We start from the raw sequence: 25,999 nt of genomic DNA, 5'->3' as shown, positions 1-25,999 counted from the left end.
AGTTATGTTGCAGCCCCCCTGGGAATGGGATACCCTTGACAAAGTGTTGCAAATACTGGAGGAGACTCACGAGGACCCCACAGATGTAGGGGAATTGAGCAAGCAGCTATTTAGTCGTGTTCAAAGAGAAGGGGAGAGAGTAACAGTATATGAACGTATTGCAAGAAATTCACACTGCAATAGTCAGAAAAGATGGCTTGGGAGTAGGACCGACTGACATTGTGTTACGAGACCAGTCAGTGACCTAGATGATACGTATAATAAAACCTGGCACTCAACTTTTATAAAGGTGTTTTTTTTATTCCAAGCGGAAGTGCAGGAACAGCAATGCAGTAACAGCAAAACGTTTCGGTCATAAACACATGACCTTCTTCAGTTACTGTAAATTACAAATTATGAAAATGATATATAAATCGATGAGAAATAAAGTATATACAAAAAATCATGGCACTACATTAATTACATTAATTTTTTTTTTCTGTGCTATGTTGTGCATAAATATGTGATTCTTCAGAATTTGTATTAGTCTATGCCTGATGAAGAGACCTGTGTGGTCTTGAAAGCTTGCAATTTGTTACCATCTTTTCAGTTAGCCATTAAAAGGTATCAACCACTGAGGACTCTCAATTCGAAACATTTTTCTATCTACTGGCTAACACGGTACCAAGATATATATCTTTCCTGTATCTAGATGAGAGATGCACTGATAAAACAGGCCCTGTGGGAATGCTTGCATGCGAACCCACGCATGACCTTTACAGAGATGGGAAGAGAAGCTCAAGCTCGTGAACAGGAGCAGGAGTGACAGTCCTGGCGATAAAGGTCCAGAGCGGAGAGGTGGCTGTGAATTTAATTGCTGAACCAGGATGGGTGAAAGATTTATGGAAAGAGATCCAATCCATGAGGGAAGATTTGACTGATGCTTAAAGGAAGGTGACCTCATTAAGTACACCCGGAAGCAGAACATTCTCAGAACCACGATGGGGTGTAAGAGTATCTCGTCGGGAAGAGCGCCCAACTTGTTACCACTGTGGAGAACTAGGACATGTGATCCAGGTCTGCCTGCAATGGGGGCGGCCACTACAGCGCCACCCGGAGCCAGAACAGCCCGAAGGAGAACCAATAGTATCACCAATTTAGTGTCAGTGTGTCCATTAGTATGGGCCAAAATGGATGGATGGGCTGTATGCTGCCTGGTAGATACGGGCTCTCAAGTAACCACACTGCCTGAGATATACTTTAAAAGACACTTCCCAGAAGCCATGAGGCCTGAATGGGGGCCAGTGATCAAGTTGATGGCCGCCAATCAACTACCTATCCTGGTTGCAGGGGTGGCACAGATGCAGATTAAGGTCTGCGGCAAAAACCTGGGCCATAAGGGAGTGGTGTTAACCGCGGGTGACCCCACGCATTGACATACCGTCACACTGGGAATGAATGTACTCGGGGAGTTGGAAGTCTTCTTATAAACAAGTCTCCTATCATGTTCCTGAAACAGTGGAGCCCGCATACACCACAAAGGAGAGTGTTTCAGCAGTTGATCCGGACAGCTCAGGCACAAGAGGCCTTCTGTAATACCAGCTCCCAGACAGTAAGCATTACTATTCACTTCAATCCCCTGCTACAACCGTCATAGGTTCAATCCCCTGCTACAACCGTCATAGGGGTGCCAGATTTGGCTCAGAACACTCTCAAAATACCATGTACAACGTTAGAACAAAGAGAGATATTGTCCAAAATAAAATCCAAATAATTTATTATATAAATACCATTTTGTTTACAACATATGACAAAATACAATACCACATAAAAACAAGATGAGAAAACATGACTTCACAGGTGTAACACACAGGGGCTGCTTCACTCAGGCTGCAGTGTGGAAAATTATGGGTGAGTTTGCCTGGCACTACTCCTTGGGAGGACTAATGTCCTTTCTAAATTAATGATTTCCTTTGGCACAAGTGGTATGGTTTAGCCGCTTTCTATGGGATAGACACTTGATATAAAAAAAAAATTTTCTATGTACTTAGTACTTCTTAAAATTGATAACTGTTTTAGTCACCAAGTGGCTACACCACCACGTGTGCTAGTAATTGTGTAGGTTGAAATTTTTGCCTGGCGCTCCCATCCACTTACAATTGTAGGCCCTGGGTGTTACACCTGTGAAGTCATGTTTTCTCATCTTGTTTTTATGTGGTATTGTATTTTGTCATATGTTGTAAACAAAATGGTATTTATATAATAAATTATTTGGATTTTATTTTGGACAATATCTCTCTTTTTTCTAACGTTGTACAAGAGGCCTTCTGTGATGGAAAGGTGCTGGGAAAAGTGATAATTCTGGCTGCAGCCAATCTCAACTTACCACTGAGTCAAAGTGTGCTTTCACTACCTGTCCGAGCTTGCACCCTGCTGGAGGGGGTCGAAGTACAACTAGAACCGGCTGCCATGGAGAACCTACCATCAAAGCTCTTAGTTGCCAGGTCATTAGCGACAGTGCGTGATGGAATGGTACCCGTGCGGTGTGTGAACTTAAGGGAAGACACTCTGACGCTTTCCCTCAGAAGTGAAATCAGGCAAATTGTAGGCATGCCAGAGGAGTCGATACCATCACAGGCCATCCAATTAAAGGCAAAAGGGGAAGATCCATGGACTATAGCTGTGGAGACAGCCCCGGTGTTGAAACACCAACAACAGAGAAAGTGGCGTCACATCTTAGAACAAACTCGGGCTGAGTTGACAAAGTTCACACCGCAGCAGGTGGAGCAGGTGGAGGCCTTACTAGGACATTACCAGGACATGTTCGCTCGACATGAGGATGATTTCGGCTGTACAACTGCCATCACACATGAGATCCCAATGGGTAACTCTGCACCTGTGAGAGAGCGTTATTGACAGAACCTGTTATGATCCGGTGACCTTGGAGCCGCATGAGAGACTTTCTCAGGAGTAGGTGGTACCTGTACTGACTGCAAACCCTAAACTAACACCGCAACTAGAAGTAGCCGTGGGATGTACCTAACACGTCCTAGACACCTCGACACAGCCGGAGGACTAAATACCCCTATAGATGGAAATGGGAATTCTATCTTGCCTCAGAGCAGAACCCAAAAGGATAGGCAGCCCCCCACAAATATTGACTGTGAGTATAAGAGGAAAAACACACGCAGGCAGAAAAACAGGATTTAGCAAAAGAGGTACTTCTAGCTAAATAGAAAAGGATAGGACAGAATTCTAAGCGGCCAGTATTAAAAATCCTAAAAATATCCACAGCAGATAATACAAATATTCTACATCTAACTAAAGACATAGAAAGTATATCTGCATCTCCTGAGATTCCAGCATGACTGAAAAATCCAAACAAAGTCTAAGCTGGACAAAAACACAATGAATTGCACTGAATTGCAAAGCACACTGCATGTGTGCACAGAGACAAAAAACCAGACACTTATCTTAGCTGAATTGGCAGCAGGGCATGAAGAGCCAGAGAGAGATGCAATCCCTCCAAGTACAGTGGACAACTGGCATGGACTCATGGATCCTGCACACCTAAATACCTAATAGAGCTGCAATCAGCAGAAACACCTGCCCGGATTACAACCCCAAGACAACTGCACTACCACCAACAACCACCGGAGGGAGCCCAAGAGCAGAATTCACAACAAGAATCCTCCACATACCCACATACTGTATGTACCAGGAGGTAAAAGGGATGCTCACACAAATGTTACAGACCGGTGTCATTCGAGAGAGCCAAAGCCCTCCACCTATGTTGCAGGGGGGAAAGCTTAAGGCCCCGAACCATTCCAGGCAGTTGAGAAAAGGAGGCGTGGCTAAAATGAGGGAACTGCAGCGTGCGAGTAATCTGACAGTTACAGCAGGTACGTACAGCACACAAGAGGTCAGTGTAGGTGCTCCTAATGTGGAGTATCGTGAGACAGCAGGCCTAAGACTTGAAGGCCAGAAGGCGATAAACGGAGACTCGTCAGAGCCTTGTATCGATATCGCTGACACTGCTGACACCATTGACACCGCTGATTGTGAGACAAAGGGCCCATGTACGGGACATAGCCTCGCGCCCACGCAGACCGGAGAGTCGCACCACCCATTGTGAACTTTACTCTGTTAAGTGTCAAAACAGACTCCACATAGGGGAAACTGCCATGCAGGACAGAGAAATTGCCTTGTGTATTCCTTCTCCTTCTGGACCCAAAGCCGGAATCAGTACCACAAGGAAACATCACCCATGACAGGACCCAAGACGCCATCTTCTCCAGGACCCATAGAAGCAAACACAGATCTACCAATCACTGCACGATACTAAGTGAAATCACCAATAAAGCAAGAATAATATGTCATAAATATCAGTGATTAGTGCTCTGTGTAGAAAAAATGTGGATAACCACCTCCATATAGTGAAAAGCAACCACAACCCCTATATAGAGATCCCCAGAGGAACCACCAGACAAAAAAGCAGATTTTAAAATGCCTTTATTATGTACAAATGGCAATTACTGTTTCAAATTGTGCGCACAACAGGACGACAATATTACAAAAGGATATAAAATATATATAAAAACATGGTAGAGACTGACCCAATTGGTACTTGTAAGTATATATATCTGCAGTGCTTCCCTTTTATCATATAAGCATAAAAGACCTTTTCCACAATTAATATATTTATATGTGAATAAAAGAGATTTTAATAAATAAAAAACCGTATATCAAAAATATTTATATATCAAGTGTGCAAAAACTAATATAAGGGTGCAAAAAAAATGATGCATGAGTGCAACTGCAAAAAAAAGAGGGATAAAGTCCCCTGACGAAGGATTAAAATCCGAAATGCGCGTCGGGGTGCGCTACTACGGGACGAGGCTGACCCTGTTATCAGGTAGATTGCGTGCAATATCTCCCTTTCCCCTTCCTTTTCCTCAATTAACACTGTGCACCTTAGTTTGCCGTGGCTTTGTATGTATGGCTCCTGTGGTTTACTGCGGGTAGCACACTGCACTCTGCACTTTATATTGTTCTGTGGACACACGGATTTGCTGTGTTAATATAGTTGTCCGATATATTAGCCTGTCTTTTGGATACTTGCCACGTTGCACTTTATCCCTCTTTTTTTTTTGCAGTTGCACTTATGCATCATTTTTTTTGCACCCTTACATTAGTTTTTGCACACTTGATGTATAAATATTTTTGATATACGGTTTTTTATTTATTAAAATCTCTTTTATTCACATATAAATATATTAATTGTGGAAAAGGTCTTTTATGCTTATATGATAAAAGGGAAGCACTGCAGATATATATACTTACAAGTACCAATTGGGTCAGTCTCTACGATGTTTTTATATATATTTTATATCCTTTTGTAATATTGTCGCCCTGTTGTGCGCACAATTTGAAACAGTAATTGCCATTTGTACATAATAAAGGCATTTTAAAATCTGCTTTTTTGTCTGGTGGTTCCTCTGGGGATCTCTGTATATGGGTTGTGGTTGCTTTTCTCCAGGACCCAGGACGCCATCCTCTCCAGGACAACGTCGAATTTCCACCGCACCATTGCCTTGGCACCACTGTTTGCACCCAGGGAATACAATGAGGACTGCGTCAGATTGATAAGTCTATTTCCTCTGAACGTGTTGCCTCTATTAAAGCCAAATATTTGAAATTTTGACTCATCAGTCCAGAGCACCTGTTGCCATTTTACTGCATCCCAGTATGATTTCATGCATAGTTGAGTCACCTGACCTTGTTTCCATGTTGAAAATATGTTTTATTGGATGCAATTCTTCCATGAAAATCATTTCTGGACAGATTTTTCCGAACTGTAGGTGTAGCTAAGTCCCACTGATTGCTGCCAGTTTTGAGATGACAGTACTGTGGGATATATGCCACTTTCAAAGGGAAGTAAGCCTGATGTGTCTTTCAATTACTGCATTGTTTCCTTGGCCAACCCCTGTATCTATGACTCTCAATATTGCCTAGTTCCCAGTGTCCTCAATTTTGAGAAATACAGGCAGATGTTACCCATCATGCAGTATCATCAGGGAGAAAGCTTCACAATTATTTTTCAGCAGGACAATGACCACAAACACATCTTCAGTATACAGAAGAACACGGGGTCCTATAAGTGATATTACCTCCACAGAGTTCCAAACTCAACATTATTAAGTTGGTGTATGATTACATAAAGATATAGATGGATTTCACAAGCCTACGTCCACAGAAGATCTGTGGTGATTTCTCCAAGATGTTTGGAACAGCCTTCCTGCCAAGTTCGGAAAAATCCATGTACAAGTGTATCTAGAAAAATGAATGCTTTAATACTGTGTTGAAAGCAAAGCATTCTCACACCAAATACTCATTTGATTTAGATTTCTCTTTTATTCATTCACTTTGCATTTGGTAATTGAGGTGCTGATAGAGATAAGCTTGTCTGATTAGCAACACAAGATTGCTGGCAATTAGTGTTGAGCATTCCGATACCGCAAGTATCGGGTATCGGCCGATATTTGCGGTATCGGAATTCCGATACCGAGTTCCGATATTTTTGCGATATCGGGAATCGGGATCGGAATGCATATTCATGTGTAAAATAAAGAATAAAAATAAAAAATAGGGATATACTCACCCTCTGACGTGCCCTGGTTGTAACCGCTGCAACTGGCAGCCTCCGTTCCTAAGAATGAGCGAGTGAAGGACCTGCGATGACGTCGCGGTCTTGTGATTGGTCGCGTGAGCGGTCACATGAGCGGTCATGCGACCAATCACAAGCCGCCACGTCATCGAAGGTCCTTCACTCGCTCATTCTTAGGAACGGAGGCTGCCGGTTAACACCGCTAGGTCCAGGGTTCGCCGGAGGGGTGAGTATATCCATATTTTTTATTTTTATTCTTTATTTTTTACATGAATATGGATCCCAGGGCCTGAAGGAGAGTTTCCTCTCTTTCAGACCCTGGGAACCATCCAGGATACCTTCCGATACTTGTGTCCCATTGACTTGTATTGGTATCGGGTATCGGTATCGGCGATATCCGATATTTTTCGGATATCGGCCGATACTATCCGATACCGATACTTTCAAGTATCGGAAAGTTTCGCTCAACACTACTGGCAATACATCAAGTAATAATTTAAGACCATTTATATATTGTCTCAATGGAATTGATTCTTCCATGACCATCTCTGCAGAAGAATAAGTTAAACTAGATGCTCTTTGAGGGAAGTGAATGTATTGCTGATGTTCATGTTTATTAATACCTTGACAAGTAAATTTACTTTAGTTCCAAAGAAGGTGGTAGATTGCCACTGTTTACGAGCGTCAAGCAAAGTAACTAGGTAGATGAGTATGTTTTACACACTGCTGGATTGGTAAAGAGATTTGGTTGTGGAGTAATTAGGAGGAGGCTTCCTGTTTCCTTGCTAAAGTCATTTTTTAAATAATGCATTAGAAATTCTGATGTAATAGAGATGTCTACAAAGAGGCATCTTACACCCATGCATTACAGCTCTTTGATATAGTAGAGAATGAGTCTTGAGGAAGTAAAACAAAATACTTCACTTTTTTTGTGAATATCCTGATCTGTGTAAATCATTTCCTTCATTTGTCCGTTTCCTCATTTCCTTTTTTCACAAAGAGATTGAGACAGAGTAGACAACACATAAGACATTGGAATCTTTGTTAAATGTGGAAATGTTTATCAACCGTTGTTTTAAAAGGATAAAGTCTATGAAAATCAAAGATAAAATAATATAACGTGTCAATGTCCAGAAAGAATTTACATACAGAATCCCAATAATCTCCAAAATGGGCTCAGAGTGATCGATGATATCATGTAATCAGTGCAATGGTGGGAGATATAGCATAAGAAAATTGTGTAATATATTTGGGCAGTTTTCATAGACTTTTTATGTTCTTCGTATAATTAGGTACTTAAAAGAAGACTCAGTAGAAGATCATATATTTTTCTTGAAAATTGGAATGTTGGTAGATGTTGGAAGAAGCTTATAATTATTGAACCTGTAATTAAATTAGATTCGTAAAGATAAATTTTAAGACTTATTGATTATGAAAGGGCAAAGTATGAGTCGTGACAGCATGTTGTTACTTTTACAAGGTGGAGTTCAGTCTTGCATAATGGCTCTGACTTAATATAGTATAATTTAGTTATTTACTGCATATCACTTACCAAAAATGAACTCTGTGCAGCACGTTGTAGCAAATGACTTTATCAAATACTAATCCAGATTCCAATAAAACAGTTCAAATATTGGGTCCAAAATCCACATTGGAGAGAAATATTAATTTTGTCTTAAATGTACACAATCACATTTAGACTGGATATGCCAAAGGTAGCTCATAATGGATGATGAATTTGGTGCATCGTAAGACATTTTTGTCTATCACCTCTATTAGGTGGCTTCTTTCAGACCAGTTTTTTTGCACCAAAGTGTTGCTTCAATGTGGTGCATTTAAACCATACCTTCTTAAAGCAAAGTAACACACTGTATAGGAGTCTAAAACACCTATAATTTGGTACATGGTATATAGGTCTGTTTTTGGAGCACACTAAGCAACCATTCAGGTTCATTGAATGGAGTAAATCTCCCCATTGTTTATATACAGGAAGTAGTATAACATGCAGACATTTTGAAGTTATCCATACTAAAAATATTAGGAAACTTCCTACAGTTTTCAGCTACTACTGAAAAAAATCTGTCATCAGGTTCTTGCTATGTAATCTGAGAGCAGCATATTAGGGCAAGGGAGCCTGATTCAGTGTTTTATAAGCAGGGGATTATCATTGCCTGACTAGGTCACACATGCAGAACAGGCAGTTTAATCTGTGTAACTCTGCCCCACACCACTAATTAGCGCTTGCTGACAATGGGCAGTGTATTCAGGAAGCTGCTAATCAGGGATGTGGGCGAGGTTATACACAGATCAGCATTCTGAACACTGCTGCTTGTGCAACAGGGATTCATTCAAAACTACAACAAGCAGTCCAGTAAATGACGCATCATTGGAATCAGGGTATCAATCCCTACATCATGCTGCTCTCTGATGTTGTAGAAAAAAACTACTGGCAGATTCCCTTTAAATGTCCTAATATCTAACCCATTAGCTCAAGAACACAAATGAAAGTTCAAGTGCCTCATGACAACCTATCCTAACCAAAACTTTTTTTTTAACTATATCTGTTAAATAATCTTGTAAAAACTGTACCAGGACTGACCTTATCCTGCTTATTAGATAACATAAAGCCAGCTAAATTAATGTTATATGGAACCGTAATGTACCACATCATTTGGACATCGGCCTCATCATCAGAATCAAAAAGTTACTCCATAGGCTGTATCTTGTTCTGACTTGGAAAGTAAATACTTTTTAATGAAAACTAAAACTAATAGGAATTTTGGACTTCAAACTGAAGTTTAACCAGTGTCAAACTTGGAGGCAACACTGGTTTAAAACTGGTTTGTGATTGCAAGATGCTGTAATAGGATACTTTAGCAAAAAGAGATTTTGATGCCATTAAGAGATATGTTACCCCTGGCATTTTGTCTTCATAGATGCTGATAATATTTTAGAAGATTACTCTGTTCTGTAGACTCTTTCCAACTTTCCACACACAGGTACAACATGAATGTTTGTAATTTACAATACCTCCAATTCATAAAAGCATAATAGAAAGCAAACATTACCACAATAGTAGAGCAGCTGTTAGGAACTGTGCCTAGGGTATCAATTGAAAACACAACAGGGAAAATAGAAACTAAAAGTTTGCAAATATTATGTAAAATAAACTAAAATGATAGAAAGAATTAAAATAAGCTTATTTCATATTGTTTCACTAAAGACCTTAAGGAATAGTCCTTGGGCTTTCTAAACCACTAAGAAGTGGGTAAACAATCTGTCATACTCATTTTGGAAAACATACAAGTAAATATAATTTTGGAATGAGAGGGTTATGTAAGGGGACATGAAAGATGTCTCGATCAATTTCTATAGGCAATAAAATAGAAAAACGTAAAAAAAATTACTACAAAAATCTATTATCATGAAAATCACTCTTTATTAACCCCTTTCCGAATAGTACACCCAGGTCGGACTCCCCCTGTTTGGTGCGGGCTGTGGTGCTTAGCCTGCCCCTTTTTGGGCACGTATCAGCTGATCTATACAGCTGACATGTGCCTGCAACAGCCATGGGTGGAATCTTGATCCACCCGTGGCTGTTAACTAGTTAAATGCTGTCAATCTTTGACAGCGGCATTTAACTTGCACTACATCTTTTAACCCGCCCATCGGTGACCCCATCACATGATTGCGGTTGACCGATGGGTCGGCATGACAACCAGTGGCCTGAAGCAGACTTCTATGGTTGTCATTGCCAGATTGCTATGAGCGCTGCCCCATTGTGGACGCTCATAGCAAGTGAGCATGTCTGCTGAACACAGGCAATCTCATCGTCGCCTTTGTGTAGCAGAAGCAATCAAAGTATTGCAGTTTCTAGTCTCCCATGGAGACGATTGAAGCGCACAAAAAAGTAAAAGAAAAATTTTAATAAATATTTTTAAAAAAATATTGTGATAGAGTCACTGGTGAAGAAATAGAGGGGAGAAATGTTTCACTAGAGCGGGTCATTAGGAGCTTCTACTGGCCTGTGTGTCACAGGGAGATTGTTAACTACTGCTGGTCCTGCCCTACTTGTCAGCGTACAGCTCCCATGTCCCATTTCCAAAGCCCCCTAGTGCCATTGACCATTATAGAGGTCCCATTTGACAGGATTTCCATGCACCTTAAGTCCGCCAGAGGGCACCAATACATTCTAGTGGTGATGGACTATGCAGTACGATACTCGGAGGTGGTACCCCTTTAGAAACTCATCCGCCAGGAGCATAGCTTGAGAGTTAGTCCATATTTTTTCTCGGATGAGCCTGCTGAAAGAGATCCTGATGGACCGAGGCACACCGTTTATGTCCAAAGTGATGAGGGAGTTATCTAAGGCTCTCCAGATTACACAACTCCGCACATCGGTGTACCATCCGCAGACGGATGGCCTGGTGTAGAGAATCAACAAAACATTGAAGTCCATGCTTAAGAAGGTCGTGGAGAGAGATGTCTGAGACTAGGATTGCCTACTGCTGTTCCTGTTGTTCTCCATCAGAGAAGTTCCTCAGTCCTCTACTGGATTCTCACCGTTCGAGTTGTTGTATGGATGACACCACAGTGGACTTCTAGATGTTGCAAAGGAGACCTGAGAGGCAGAAATTACACCCCACCAGAGCATTATTAGGCATGTTGCCCAAATGCAGGACCGGATCACAAAGGTGATGATAATTGTGAAGGAGAGCTTCCTTCAAGCACAAGAAACCCATGTGAGGCTCTATAACCGAGCCGTGAGGCTGAGACAGTTTAGCTCTGGAGACCGGGTGTTGTTGTTGATTACCACCGTGGAAAGTAAATTCCTGGCCAAGTAGCAAGGGCTATATGAGGTGGTCGAGAAGTTGAGTGACGTCAACTACAAGATTCACCAACCAGGCAGACGAAAGCCGTATCAAGTGTACCACATGAACCTGCTCAAACCATAGCGAGACTGGGAACCTGGGGAGGCTGTGTACCTCCATACTGTGAGCCAGTCCTGAAGCCAGGGTCATGCATGTCACAAAGGCAGAGACACTGTCACCAGCCCAGGAACAACAGTGCCATGAGCTGCTTCAGCAGAACCGGGACCTGTTTACAGAGCTACCAAATTGTACGCAGGTCGTGGAGCATGAGATCCTGACTGAACCACATGTGAGGGTGAATTAGAGGCCGTATCGGATTCCTGAAGCACACTGTGAAGTGATCTCCAAGGAGGTGAGGAGACTGTTGAGCCCGGGCATCATCGAGGAGTCAAAGAGCGGTTGGTCCAGCCCTATTGTCCTTGTGCCAAAGCCCAATGGAGAGTGGCGCTTGTGTAATGTTTACAGAAAGCTAAATGAAGTGTCCACATTTGAAATGTGTCCAATGCCCCAGGTTGATGAACTCATTGAAAGACTAGGGTCAGCCAGATACATCACCACCCAGGGACCTAACAAAAGGGTACTGGCAGATTCTCCTGTCCCCAAGTGCCAAGGAGAAAAAACAGCCTTCTCTGTACCTGATGGATGCTTCCAGTATACCATAATGCCGATCGGTCTACAAGCTACCTTCCAGAGGGCTATGGACTGGATCCTAGCCTTTCACAAGAAGTACGACATTATTTGGATGGCATCGTGATCTTCAGCCCCGAGTGGGGAAGTCACCTGCAGAAAGTCCAGGCAGTACTGGATGCACTGAGGAAGTCAGGGTTTACTATAAACCTAAAGAAGTGCGCTCTCGGGAAAGAAGAAGCAAAATACTTGGGCTACATCATTGGATGGGGTGAGATAAAGTAACAAGTAGACAAAGTGGAGGCAATCCAAAAGTGGCAGCAGCCGTTCTCCAAGAAGCAGGTTCGGGCATTTCTGGGAATTGTCGGATATCATCGGTGATTTATCCCAAATTTCGCCATGATAGCAGCCTTCCTGACTGATCTTCTCAAGGGCACAAAGTCATCAATGGTCAAATGATCCTCTGAAGTGGAGATGGAATTCCAGGAGTTGAAGCTCGTCCTGTGCCGACAGCCAGTCTTGGTCGCACCAGACTTCACAAATGAGCTTGCACTCCAGACGGATGCCTCTGAAGTCGGTTTAGGATCTGTGATGTCCCAGGAAATAGATGCGGATGAACCCCCCTAGTCCTGTACCTAAGTAGGAAACTCTTCTCCTGTGAGAAGAACTATGCCATTGTGGAGAAAGAGTGGTCATCAATAGGCAATTGACACAATGAGGTACTACCTGCTAGGCCATAAGTTCAGGCTAGTATCAGATCATGCGCCTCTAAGATGGATGAGGGAAAAGAAGTGGAAGAATTCCTGGGTAACTAGGTGGTTTCTGGCGCTCCAGGCCTTCACTTTCAATGTGAAGCACAGGCCAGGGAGGTTGCATGGGAACACAGATGCCCTATCCAGAGTCCTCTGCTTATCCAGTGAAGGTGCCAAAACCTCCGGCTTTGGGCAGAGGGGGAAAAATGTGACAAAGTCACTGGTGAAGTGATAGAGGGGAGGTATGTTTCTCTATGCCTAATGGCATCAGTGATATAAAATCCAGAGTTTTATTTCCACCAGCACATTAAGTGTTGCGAGGGTTAAGTTAACTTATGTTATAGGCTGGTTTTTATGGGGACATTCATAGAGCGGGTGGGAGAGTGTCCCCCCATATCTCCACCTACAGAGCCGGCACCACTGTGTGCGGACAGAACCTTGGTGATGTCACAGTCATGTAATCAGTCATGTAGTTGAGGAGTCACATGGTCTGGGCATAAGTGGCTGAAGGAAAGAGCTTTCAGTGTTCAGTGTGTGCGCCTGGAGAAGGAGCACTCCAGGAAAGTGCTGCATGGACTTATGAAGCTGATCAATGTGTGTTCTGCCAGCCATGAGCAGGAGGAATCCCGCTCACAGAAGGACTGTGTTTGTTCTGCCACCATATTGTTTTGTTTTCCTGTTTTGCCCAAAGGGCTGTATTTTCTTTACTACACCTTGGTTTATGCTGTCTACAATAAACCAAAGGAAGTTCTTAACGCTGCAGTGTATGCGTGTCTACCTCCGTGTGCAGCTAAATGAGCCGATCTACCACAATATATAAAAGCTCAAATAATCCCCTTTTCACCCTATTCAAAATAAAACAACTTAAAAAATGAAATATACATACACTCACCGGCCACTTTATTAGGTACACCTGTCCAACTTCTTGTTAACACTTAATTTCTAATCAGCCAATCACATGGCGGCAACTCAGTGCATTTAGGCATGTAGACATGGTCAAGACAATCTCCTGCAGTTCAAACCGAGCATCAGTATGGGGAAGAAAGGTGATTTGAGTGCCTTTGAACGTGGCATGGTTGTTGGTGCCAGAAGGGCTGGTCTGAGTATTTCAGAAACTGCTGATCTACTGGGATTTTCACGCACAACCATCTCTAGGGTTTACAGAGAATGGTCCGAAAAAGAAAAAAAATCCAGTGAGCGGCAGTTCTGTGGGCGGAAATGCCTTGTTGATGCCAGAGGTCAGAGGAGAATGGGCAGACTGGTTCGAGCTGATAGAAAGGCAACAGTGACTCAAATCGCCACCCGTTACAACCAAGGTAGGCCTAAGAGCATCTCTGAACGCACAGTGCGTCGAACTTTGAGGCAGATGGGCTACAGCAGCAGAAGACCACACCGGGTACCACTCCTTTCAGCTAAGAACAGGAAACTGAGGCTACAATTTGTACAAGCTCATCGAAATTGGACAGTAGAAGATTGGAAAAACGTTGCTTGGTCTGATGAGTCTCGATTTCTGCTGCGACATTCGGATGGTAGGGTCAGAATTTGGCGTAAACAACATGAAAGCATGGATCCATCCTGCCTTGTATGGAGCATCTTTGGGATGTGCAGCCGACAAATCTGCGGCAACTGTGTGATGCCATCATGTCAATATGGACCAAAATCTCTGAGGAATGCTTCCAGCACCTTGTTGAATCTATGCCACGAAGAATTGAGGCAGTTCTGAAGGCAAAAGGGGGTCCAACCCGTTACTAGCATGGTGTACCTAATAAAGTGGCCGGTGAGTGTATATGTGGTATTGCGAAGTTCAGAATCGCCCAATCTATCAATGTAAAAAAATTATTAACCCAATCGCTAAATGTCGTAACGAGAAATTTTTTTTAGAAAGAATTACCGTTCTTCCTGGCTCAACATGGGTGGTGCAAGATGATGAGATTTAAAAAAAACACACATGATTTTTGTATACTCTGTCACGAGATGTCTATGCTATATGTGTCTACGAGTGGCCACCCATTAATTGTAATGCATACTGCAGTCTGTGAAGGGCTTTGCTTGCATATAATGATATTGTATTAAATTTGTATTTCTGAACCAAATATACAAATTTGTCCACCTAGACATTTGCGCTATTTCTCTTAAGTACTTGGTCTTTTCATAGAAGGGATTGTTCTTCCCAACAACTCTATAACTCCCCTCTATTAGGCCAGTTATACAAATCATATTATACTCTCATATGTGAAAAATGGTCTGTAATTTTTCAGTGTGTACTAGACCTATTTTTTGGTCTGTGTGTTAGTTTTAGCAATCAATTCTACTTATTGCACAGTAAAATGCAGAAAGCACACCGATCACATTCGTGTTCCATCATTTTTATTTCATGGGACAATTGAGTTGGATTGGCTAGTTGGATCTGCAACATGGATCAAAGTAGGACATGTCTCTTTTTTTGTTTTGAATGGACAACTGGTCTATAAAAATGAAAAATACATGTGAAAAGGCAAATTGATTATAATGGGTCCATTCATAAAAATATAATAATAATAATAATAATAATAAAAAATAACCCCAAAAATATTATGTCTGAAAGATTATATGATTATAATATGATTTAATTGGATGTCTACATGTGTACAAAGTAAAGTCCTAAAAGTTTCTACATAAGGGTTTGCCTGTTGCATATTTTGCCTCTAAACATATAGCTCCCACATGGAACTATATTGCGGTTGTGTGAAGGCAACCTTAGGTAAAGTTGAGAGCCAATAAAAGAAGTTGAATATATATACACACTATAGGAAGGTTAACCACATATGTTCAACTGAGACAGTGAATCTCATCTGGATTGACTCTTAAAACAGCACAACCACATGGCTAAAACTGAAAATCACGCCTTCTGTAGGTCATATGGTCATTGGTCATCCATGTATTTTTTTCTCTTCAAATGATGCAGGTAATAAAATGATACAACACTGGAAAGTTAAAAAAAAAATACTAGAAAATTACTTAGGGAACTGCATTAACATCATATATAGCAGTATTATGCTGTATTATTGAGGCAGTATCTTTGCACTACTGATGTCTTTTTGGTTAGGTTATAGCACACACTCTGACTTGACAATGCATAATGCTGACATCGATTGAGTGTAGTTTCCTTTTGTGGTTTCTAGTGACTTCATTATGACAAGGTGTTCAGAAAAAGAGTAGGAAGGTTTTATATATCTACACTCCTCAAGATTGAAATTGCAAAAAAAGAAAAGTTGCAGAATTGTGGAATTCGCAGCATTGATAGATATGTTAAGGATATGCAAATGATGAGAAAATGGAAATTAATTTTTTTAAACATCTTAATTTATTAATCAATAAGTATGAGAGCCAAGTGCAAAAATACATGGATTAGATGCCTCGCATACTATTAATTTGCTAATTATGGTTGCCTAAGGTACACAATTCATCAAGATCCGCTGCAGGCAGTTCCCTTTGATATTGCAAGAAATAATATTTCAGATGTGGTTAATGGAAGACAAATCCAGAAATGCTGCAGCCTATGACAGCATGTTGAGACAAGCAGTCTGCTCATAGTAACATTAGTAATATGCATTCTGGCATTGTCGTTTTGAAAAATGACTTCTGGGACCCTTTGAAGACATGACCATACCACTGGTTCCATGGCCAAATCAATGTAATACTGAACTCCTAGTGTGCCGGAAATGAAGATTAGAGGATTTCAGCTTCTGTACCTTATGCCACAACACACCATAATCCCAGGACTAGGACTGCTGTAATATTCCTTTGTGAAGGCCTCTTATGTTGTCAGTGTCACCCACATGGTCTCCAGATCAGTTTATGTTTATCATTGCATCCTAGACAAAAATGGGACTCATTGCTGAAGAGTATAAATCTCTATTCCTGCATCCATTGTCTTCCTCTGCAAGATGATAGCATTTGAGAGCAGTGGCATGAAGTCAATGGAACATCTGTAGATAGGTGTCTGGGTCGTAGTCAAATGTTGTGCCAATGCCTTATTATGGTTTGAGTAGACACTGACGCCTTAAGCTTGGTTTATAACATCCAAGTTCACTTGCAGCACAATATGGATCAATATGTTTATAGATCCTGTGATTTCCATAATTCCATTACTTTTCCTTCTTGGTGCTACAATTTCAATTTTAAGGAGCGTATATCATCTACAACCCCAATTCCAAAAAAGTTGATCTTTTTTATAAATATAAATAAAACACAGATATAATGATTTGGAAATCTCTTATAACCATATTTTACTCACAACAGAACATGGAACACATATCAGAATTTGAGAAAAATCTATCTAACTTATCTATCTATACTATCTTAATATATACTTACCTTGTAATGTCTTCACATCCTGTTCCGTCCAGATGTGTCCGGATCCCAGAATTCCAAGCGGCGGAAGTTCACTGACCACCATACTGGGACACCCCAAAAGAAAAAGTACACCAATGACAATGAAAGGAAAGCAGCAAAGGCACAACGTCGAAGACAACAACGAGCAAATAGGACTCTTGAAGAGCAACAGCATCGCTGGGACAAAAACAATATATGAAAGCGTAGGCGTCAAGCACATGAGTCCCCTGATGCAAAAGTCATTAGATTATCACAGGATGCCATTAGGCAACAACAGCGCTGCAAACAGAATGCAAACAGAAATCTGCAATCTTAACAGCAATACGAAGCTCACAAGATGACACCAATGACAAAATCAGTGTTAACACTGCAGCATCATATGCAATACTCTGTCCAAAAAATGAGGATGTACACCTTCTCAACTCTCAAATAATAGATAGAATGAGTGGCGAGTACGTTGTATATACAAGCGACGATTCTGTGGATGCTGATGACGATGATGAACATGAACAGTACCCAGTGGAATTTTTAAATTCTCTGACGCCTTCGGCAATGACATCACATCGGCTCCAAGTTAAAATTGACACCATTGTCATGCTACTGCGAAACCTCAATATCAACAAAAGTCTCTGCAATGGAACTCGGCTGATTGTCAGTGCCTTACACCGCAACATCATACAGGCTAAAGTGATTACTGGATCAGCTGAAGCAGACTTTGGGTTACCCTTTAAATTAAGAAGACAACAGTTTCCAGTAAAACCTGCATTCGCAATGACTATTAACAAATCCCAAGGACAGACCCTCAATCAAGTGGGTGTTTCTTTACCTGAAACAGCCTTTGGACCTGGACAGCTATACGTTGCTTTCTCCAGAGTGAAGCAACGCTCCCATGTCAAAGTGAAAGTTATTAATACACCACTTCAAGGAAAGTTGTTATGTCATAGTGATAAAATTTTACAAGGAAGAGATTCTCAACTCTGCAAAGCCTGCCCCCATCGTGACATTACCGCCCTCCCACTGCGATAGCATCGGGCCTCCATCTAGTATATTATATTCATTATATTGTTTATAAATTCCTACATTATGTTGATGAACTAAACACTATTGTTTGGAGCAGTAATACTGATAATGGATTGTCATAGGTTCATGTGCATTATTGATACTGACAACACTGTTGTAAAATGTCCTTTTATTGTGCGATATTGTGATTTTGTATAGTGTATATCGATTAGAAACAGTCAACTTGTTTCTTATTTTTACTCTAGAATGCAACTGTTTTATGCATTTGTCTAAATTTCTCATTACATTGTGGTTCCAATTTATACAAACGCTAGATCTCCAAGGCCAGTCCATTGAATGCTAGATAGCTCTAGGACCCGTAGAACACTCTAACTTGGGGTCTATTGGGCTTCAGCATGGTATTTGTCACATTGACTGAAAGAATAGCCTTGCAGGTGCTGCTGCTAGCATAAATTTTATAGCTTGGAGAGTTATCAGTAGAAGTGGTATGAAGTTGTTGTCTTAATGTTGTCCCATATTTATCTAATGTACATGGCCATAGTAAAGCAACATGTAACATATAGAAATCATAGACGTCAACAAGTGATCAACTCAAGAGATGCTATGCCTGTATAGGAAAAGTTTAATAGAGAGACTCAGCAACAGAGCACTTGTCTTTTAAGGAAAAAAAGTATATTAGAGATGACACATGTACTCAGTATCTGGGATATCTATATATAAAGCTGAGTGTGTATGTATCAAGCCACGCCCACTCTACATAGCCCCACCCACTGTCAGATGGAGAACGTGGTTGTAGAAGGAAAGTGTGGGACGCGGGTGGAGAGCGGAGCTGCGAGGGAGAGAGCGACGCACGGATGGAGAACGGGGCTGCTTGAGGGATAGAGCAGGATGGCACATGGAGAGCAGGGAGGGAGAGAGCGGGGCTGTGAAGGGAGAGCGGGACATGGATGGAGAGCGGAGCTGCGGAGGGATAGACGGCACATGGAGATCAGGGCTGTGGAAGGAGAGAGCGTGATGGCGGGTGGAGAGCGGGGCTGAGAGTGGAGAGCAGGACTGTTAAGGGAGAGAGCAGGATGCAGGTGGAGAACTGGGCTGCTGAGGGAGAGAGCAGTGTGGCCAGTGGAGACTGGGGTTGCGAAGGGAGAGAGTGGGACAGCGAGTGGAGAGAAGAACGGCAAGTGGAGAGTGGGGCTGCGGAGGGAGAGAGCAGGATGTCCAGTGGAGAGCAGGGGGCTGCAGAGGGAGAGAGCGTGACGGTGGATGGAGAGCTGGGCTGCGGAGGGAGACAGCGGGGCTGTGGAGCGAAAGCAGGGCTGCTGAGGGAAAGAGCGGGATGGCCAATGGAGACAGGGACTGTGGATGGAGAGCAGGGGGCTGCTGAGGGAGAATGCGGGACGGCAGTTAGTTACTATGCCCGGGCAACGCCGGGCTCTTCAGCTAGTATTATATAAACTTAGTATAACTAGTCCGCGTGATTTTCAGAGCATGTCATATGTATAATAGCCATTTTCTCCATGTTTTACCCTATCAGCTCTATCTCTGTTCCCCCTTTTTAAAATTTTTTAACCCATTAATAATTTAATACAGGATTTACTTACATTGTATTAGTGTCTGGCATTTTCTCTCTTTCTATCTTGTCATGCTATTTGCATGCCTATTGACACAAGATTTGGGCAAGTTTTTCCCTGTATGATTTGTATTCCTGTTTCCTTATTGTCCTTCATTGCTCCATAATAGAATCTGCATTTGACAACAGTTGGTAAGGAATGTGTAGGGACATGCCCATGGGACTATTGAGCATTAGCTAGATGGGTATATGGGTTATATTCTAAATATGACTCAGTCTAACATGCCAGGCCTGGCTTGTCACTCTCCACAAAGAGAAATTTTACCTCTTAGGGTCCAAAACATGACTCCAGTAACGTCTAAAAAATACTGAGTATTATAAGAATGATGTAAAAGCAATGGAAACATTTGTTTCCTTCCATGTTTGATTTTAAGTACCAGCACCACGTTGTGCTACCCATTTTTATTGCTAGTCCCTGAATATTTCTGATGGTCATGTGTTAACATTACGGTGTTGATTTTCTCCCTATTACAAGTCATTTCAGAAGTTGCATGCATATTCAGTAGAATGGTGTCATATGAAGAAACATGCATAGAACTACATCTGGTTTACATTGCAGATCGGTAAAGTCAGTACCAGGGGTCAAATACTCTCGAAGTGAGTGGATTGAAAGGAATGTAAACAGTGAGCCGCTCTTCACTGTTTCAACATGTTGCTTTCTTTCGATATTTTACCTTTCTTTATGATCTCTTCTGTCTCAACATGCTACGCCACACTTTTTAAAGCAAGATATTTTATAAGGCTTTTTTTAGAATATTATTTGATAATGAAATGTAAATATGACAAATATGAAACAATTATAGCACAAATTGTCAAAAAAAATAATTTGTTTTATTTTCAGCAAAATGTTTTAATAAGGAGCTCTGTGGTATCAACTGACACTTCTGCCAAGAGGTATTACGGTAAAATTCTAGGTTAACACTCATACGCCACTATTTCTGGAACCACACAGCAAGTCAATGCATTCTCCTTCTAGAGCCCTTCCCCAAAATTATTTTGACCCCTTGTTCCATTATTATAGCGGATACATTGTGACCCTCGGCCCAGGAGTGGATACAAATTTCCCTACAAATGCTCTGTAGGTGTTGATGCAGTGCCTGGTCATTCTCCTTCCATGTTTCCAACCAGGGGCGGATTAAGAGTGGCCAGTGCCTCAAACAGTTTAGAAGGCATGGGCCCCTCGTGTACCCGATGTAACCCCTTTGATAGATCATGTGACAGGTCATATGAGTAATACACAGCTGCTCTGGTGCACATCTGTAGTTGAAAAATGATAGAGCAAATTTTTACAGCACTATACATAACATAGCGCTGTGCAAAATAGAGCAGGGGTAGGAGATACATTTTTCTGAGGAGCCACATGAGACCGTGTGTCACGCTCACGCCCTGACTGGTGGGCGTGAGGCAGGGGGTTTGTGGCCCCATTGTGCCACAAACCAGACTACTCTGGAAGGAGTGTAACTATGACAGCTGCCTTGGTCTTCTCTGGAGCCCCTGATGGTGAGGTTTGACTTGTGCGGCAGGCAGCTGCCAGGTGCTACTCCAGGGTGGTGTCTGGCTGTGGCTGCTGATCCCACTTGAAGAACAGGAACACTAGATGAACACGGATGAAACTCAGATGAGTAGGCTGGTACGGCTGAGACACAGGGCTGGCAGGAACGGCAGAGACACAAGGCTGGCAGGAATGGCAGAGACACAGGGCTGGCAGGAACGACAGAGACATAGGGCAGGCAGGCACGGCTGAGACACAGGGCAGGCAGGCATGGCTGAGACACAGGGCAGGCATGGCTGAGACACAGGGCAGGTTGGTGTGTTGTATGAAGGAACAGGAAGGGACCTGTTCACACAGGAGGTGCAGGTAAGGATACAAGCAGGAAGGAACAGGTATGAAGGAACAGGTTGAAACCTGTTCACACAGGAGATGCAGGTACGGAAACAAGCAGGAAGGAAAGAAGTATGAAGGAACAGGTTGGGACCTGTTCACACAGGAGATGCAGGTACGGAAACAAGCAGGAAGGAAGAAGTATGAAGGAACAGGTTGGGACCTGTTCACACAGGAAAAGAACCACAAGGCTGTGGATAGGAGTGGTAGAGCAGCAAGATATAGAGCAGCAACAGAAGCTAAGCAGAGCGGAACCGCAAGGAATGCAGAGAGGAGCTGCAGAAAGAGAGTTCTGCAGCAGCAGGAGTGGAGCAGAATAGAATAGAGCAGAACCGCAGGAGTTCGGAGCAGAGGTAAAGCTGCAAGAGAGCAGAGCACAGGCAAAGTCACAAGGGTACAGAGCAGGCAGAGCCGCAAGAGTGCATAGCATAATCAAACAGAGGGGACACAAGGAAAGACACAGCAGGGAAGAAGCAACAGACAGGGAGACAGAGGTAGGACAAAGTTCAAACAATGTAATGGAACAAGACAAGGTACAAGAACAAAGACACAGGGACCAGGATATTCTGCCTCCTGGAGGGTGAACAGACCAAAACAAGGTGAAGCAAGGACACAGACAGTGAGACCAGGATATACAGCCTCCTGGAGGGCAGACAAACAAGATCAAGGCAAGGCAAAAAGCCTCTAGAGAAGGAGTAACACAGAGCAAGGCCTGGCAGCTCAGAAGCTAGACACTATCTGAGTTTAGACATTACACAGGCCCAGTCCACAGAGTGGAGCTGCCCTAAATACTGGAGGCCTCTTCGTAATTGGTCAGGAACACATTAGACAATTGCGCCCTGATTCTATAAGAACCAGAGAGTTCTGGCGCCTCCCCCTATGCACACAGCCAGGAAGCATGCAGAGAGCAGGCAGAAAGCAAGAGACACAGAGCATGGAGCCGGCAGCAGACAGAGACCACAACATGACCTGGAGCAGTGGGTAAGATGGTGTGTGAGAGACGAGAGGCCATGCTGTGATGCCAGCAGAGTTGTTACAGTACCCCCCTTTACGGCCCTGTTCTTCAAGCCCACCACAATAACTTGTAGAAGAAGGATAGGAGCACACATAGTCAGAGCTATCACAACATTCCTCAGGTAAGATGAGGTAGGTGTGACATTAGGGATCTCAGGTTGCCAAGTCTCTTTGAATCCAGCAAGATCAGTTTCCTTTAGAATGGTGGAAAGCAGAGATGAGCACACTTCTGTCTTGGGGTCTTCACCCAATAGCCAGATGGAAGCTGGAGGCATACATACAGGATGCATCTTCAGCCTGGTACCCTGAAAAAACTAGACCGCCTCTTCCGGTTAAGAGGGTGAGTAAGTCTCTGTCTTGGTATTTTCACCAAGTAGCCACTTGGAAGCAGAAGGCATACATTTAGGAAGCATCTTCAGCCTGGTACCCTGAAAAAACTGGACCACCTTTTCCTCTGGATCAGAGAAAAACAGAGATACAAGAGCCTTTGCTTCAACTTCTTCATCCACCTGCCACATGGAGTCTGAAGGCATCTTTACAGAAAGCATCTTCTGCCCATAATTCAGAGAAAAACTTTTAAGCGACAGAGATGTTCCTGGGAACTGGTCACTGGTATTGTCACTGGAGGTGTGCGGAGAGGGTACCACTGCTTCCATTACTTCAGTAATGTCAGCACACCGTGACTCAATAGCCAGCTGATTAGGAGAAGAGGATGTCAACACTGTAGACCTTGCAGTTTAGGAACAAGAAACCTCCGGAGACTTGATAGTTCCAAATGCAGAATCACGCTGGGTCTTCGGACCGGAACGGGCAGCAGAGTACCCGACTCAGAACGATCGACGGGCAGACTGATCAACAAGTGGAAAACATTTCTTCAAATTTAATGAACCAATTTGGAGCTGTAGTTGTCCCTTCAACACTAGACTGTTCATAAGTAGGGATCGGCAATCACCAAACACCTTCACAGGATTCTGGAGCAGTGGAACAGGAGCCACACTTAGACTCCATCTGGTTAGCAGCTTGAATACATCTGCAGGGCCAAAGCTCCCACAAGGCACCGGAACAGACAGAGACTTTAATGGAAGGGAGTTATTCTTACCAATGGCAGTCTCTCCTACTGACCCAAGGTTTTGGAGCTTTAGATCCATGGACAGAGACCATCCAGGTGTTCCTCACAACTGCAGCAACACCGTATGCCCTTCTTACAGCTGATTTCAGGCTGCTGCTTTGCCAGCCCACTCTCATCAAATTTCCTAGGCTTCACTCGGGTAGCTGCTTTAACGAGTAGAGGAACTGGAGGGTCACAGACGATTGAGGTTTGACACAGAGGTTTCTTCACGGGTTTCGCCCATCTGGAGTACCTCTCGGATATAAATGGGGAAGACTTTACAGGAGCAGCAGTATGAGGTATGTCAAAGACTCTACGAAAGGCTACCAGGAAGGCCCCAAGAAGACTCATGATTCTAGGATCCCCTGCTTCCCAGAGGGGACAAATCCATAATGAAGCATCTCCTGCTAGATAGGACATAATGTAACCCACCTTAAGCCAGTCAGAGGGGAAACAAGCTGCATTCTGCAGGATGTAGCGCAAGCACTGTCCCTGGAAGCTTTGGCATTCTTCTGGAATCCCATAGAACCTAGGTGGGTCTGCTGGGTCGTGCTCCTCCTCCTCATAGGCCTGAAGTTGCTTGAAGAGAGCGTTTGAGACTATGATTGGGTCAGAAGTCTCCACAATCTGAACCACCCTTGGTAGAACAAATTTTTCAGGTTGCTCATATGGGTAGAGAGAAAGTTCATCATGCTCTGCTACCGGTAGGACATGGGATACAGTGGAGGCTATGGCCTGTGCAAACTGTCATGCTCACACCCTGACTGGTGAGCGTGAGTCAGGGGGTTTGTGGCCCCACTGTGCCACAAACCAGACTACCCTGGAAGGGGCGTGACTATGACAGCTGCCTTGGTCTTCTCTGGAGCCCCTGATGGTGAGGTCAGACTTGTGCAGCAGGCAGCTGCCAGGTGTTACTCCAAGGTGGTGTCTGGCTGTGGCTGCTGATCCCACTTGGAGAACAGGAACACTAGGACAGCTGCAGGCATCAGGCAGGACTAGCAGATGAGCACGGATGAAACTCAGATGAGTAGGCTGGCACAGCTGAGACACAGGGCTGGCAGAGACACAGGACTGGCAGGAATGGCAGAGACACAGGGCTGGCAGGAATGGCAGAGACACAGGGCTGGCAGGAACGGCAGAGACACAGGGCAGTCAGGCATGGCTGAGACACAGGGCAGGCAGGCACGGCTGAGACACAGGGCAGGCAGGCACGGCTGAGACACAGGGCAGGCAGGCACGGCTGACACACAGGGCAGGTTGGTGTGGTGTATGAAAGAACAGGTAGGGACCTGTTCACACAGGAGGTGCAGGTACAGATACAAGCAGGAAGGAACAGGTATGAAGGAACAGGTTCTCTTCATACACTATGAGTCCTCACACAGCCCTCTACATACAGAATGAACCCTTACAGTATGAGCTCTCACATAGCTACCTAGATACAGTATGAGCTCGCACGTAGCTGCCTATATACAGTATGAGCCCCCATATAGCCTCCTATATACAATATGAGTCTGCACAGAGCCTCCTATATACAGTATAAGCCCCATATAGCATCCTTTATATAGCATGAGCTCCACATAGCCCCTTATATACAGTATGAGCTCTCACATAATTCCCTGTACACAGTATGAACCCACCACATAGCAAACTATATATAGTTCAAGCCTTCACATAGCCCATATATATATAGGCACACATCTCAAGCACATATTAATTAAAAATATTAACACATACTCACTCCGTTCCCATTCCCCCGGCACTCTGCTCTAATCCATGAGGCTCCAATTGTACTTGTGGCACGTACATGCAACCGGATCTCCCCTGAAGCTGCGCTGCTATTCTGTATAATTGGCAATGGAGCTTCAGGAAAACTCCCTGACCCTGTATCTTTACATAATAATAAACTGGGTTTTGGTTAATGAATGATGAGATGCTGATTTTCTCTGTACAGAGTGAATCAAGTGAATTATGCCAAGTACTGCCCATGCAGTGGGGTTGGAGGCCCAGATCTGCATAGGGGCCCATCGGGGGGATTACCCTGTTCTCCTATGAGCCAGTCCGAGCCTGAGTTCACCACC

The 25,999-nt window shown here is 43.3% G+C and overlaps 1 long non-coding RNA gene across 2 annotated transcripts in view; it reads right to left on the bottom strand.

Annotated features, from left to right (window-relative positions):
• The window catches only part of LOC143818327 (uncharacterized), a 157,793-nt gene extending 132,029 nt beyond the window's left edge, over positions 1-25,764 (bottom strand). Inside the window, exons 1-2 of one of the 2 annotated variants that reach the window (XR_013224466.1) lie at positions 25,660-25,764; positions 17,253-17,335 (exon numbers count right to left, since the gene is read on the bottom strand). This is a non-coding gene — a long non-coding RNA (uncharacterized LOC143818327). The remainder of the gene's footprint in view (positions 1-17,252; positions 17,336-25,659) is intronic. The other variant, XR_013224467.1, reaches the window with a different exon arrangement.
• Between the last annotated feature and the right edge of the window lie 235 nt (positions 25,765-25,999).

This window comes from Ranitomeya variabilis, chromosome 3 (assembly GCF_051348905.1).
Source record: "Ranitomeya variabilis isolate aRanVar5 chromosome 3, aRanVar5.hap1, whole genome shotgun sequence".
Taxonomy (NCBI): Eukaryota; Metazoa; Chordata; class Amphibia; order Anura; family Dendrobatidae; genus Ranitomeya; species Ranitomeya variabilis.
The sequence above is the reverse complement of the archived record's forward strand: the minus strand, read 5'-3'. Positions and strand labels throughout refer to the sequence as shown.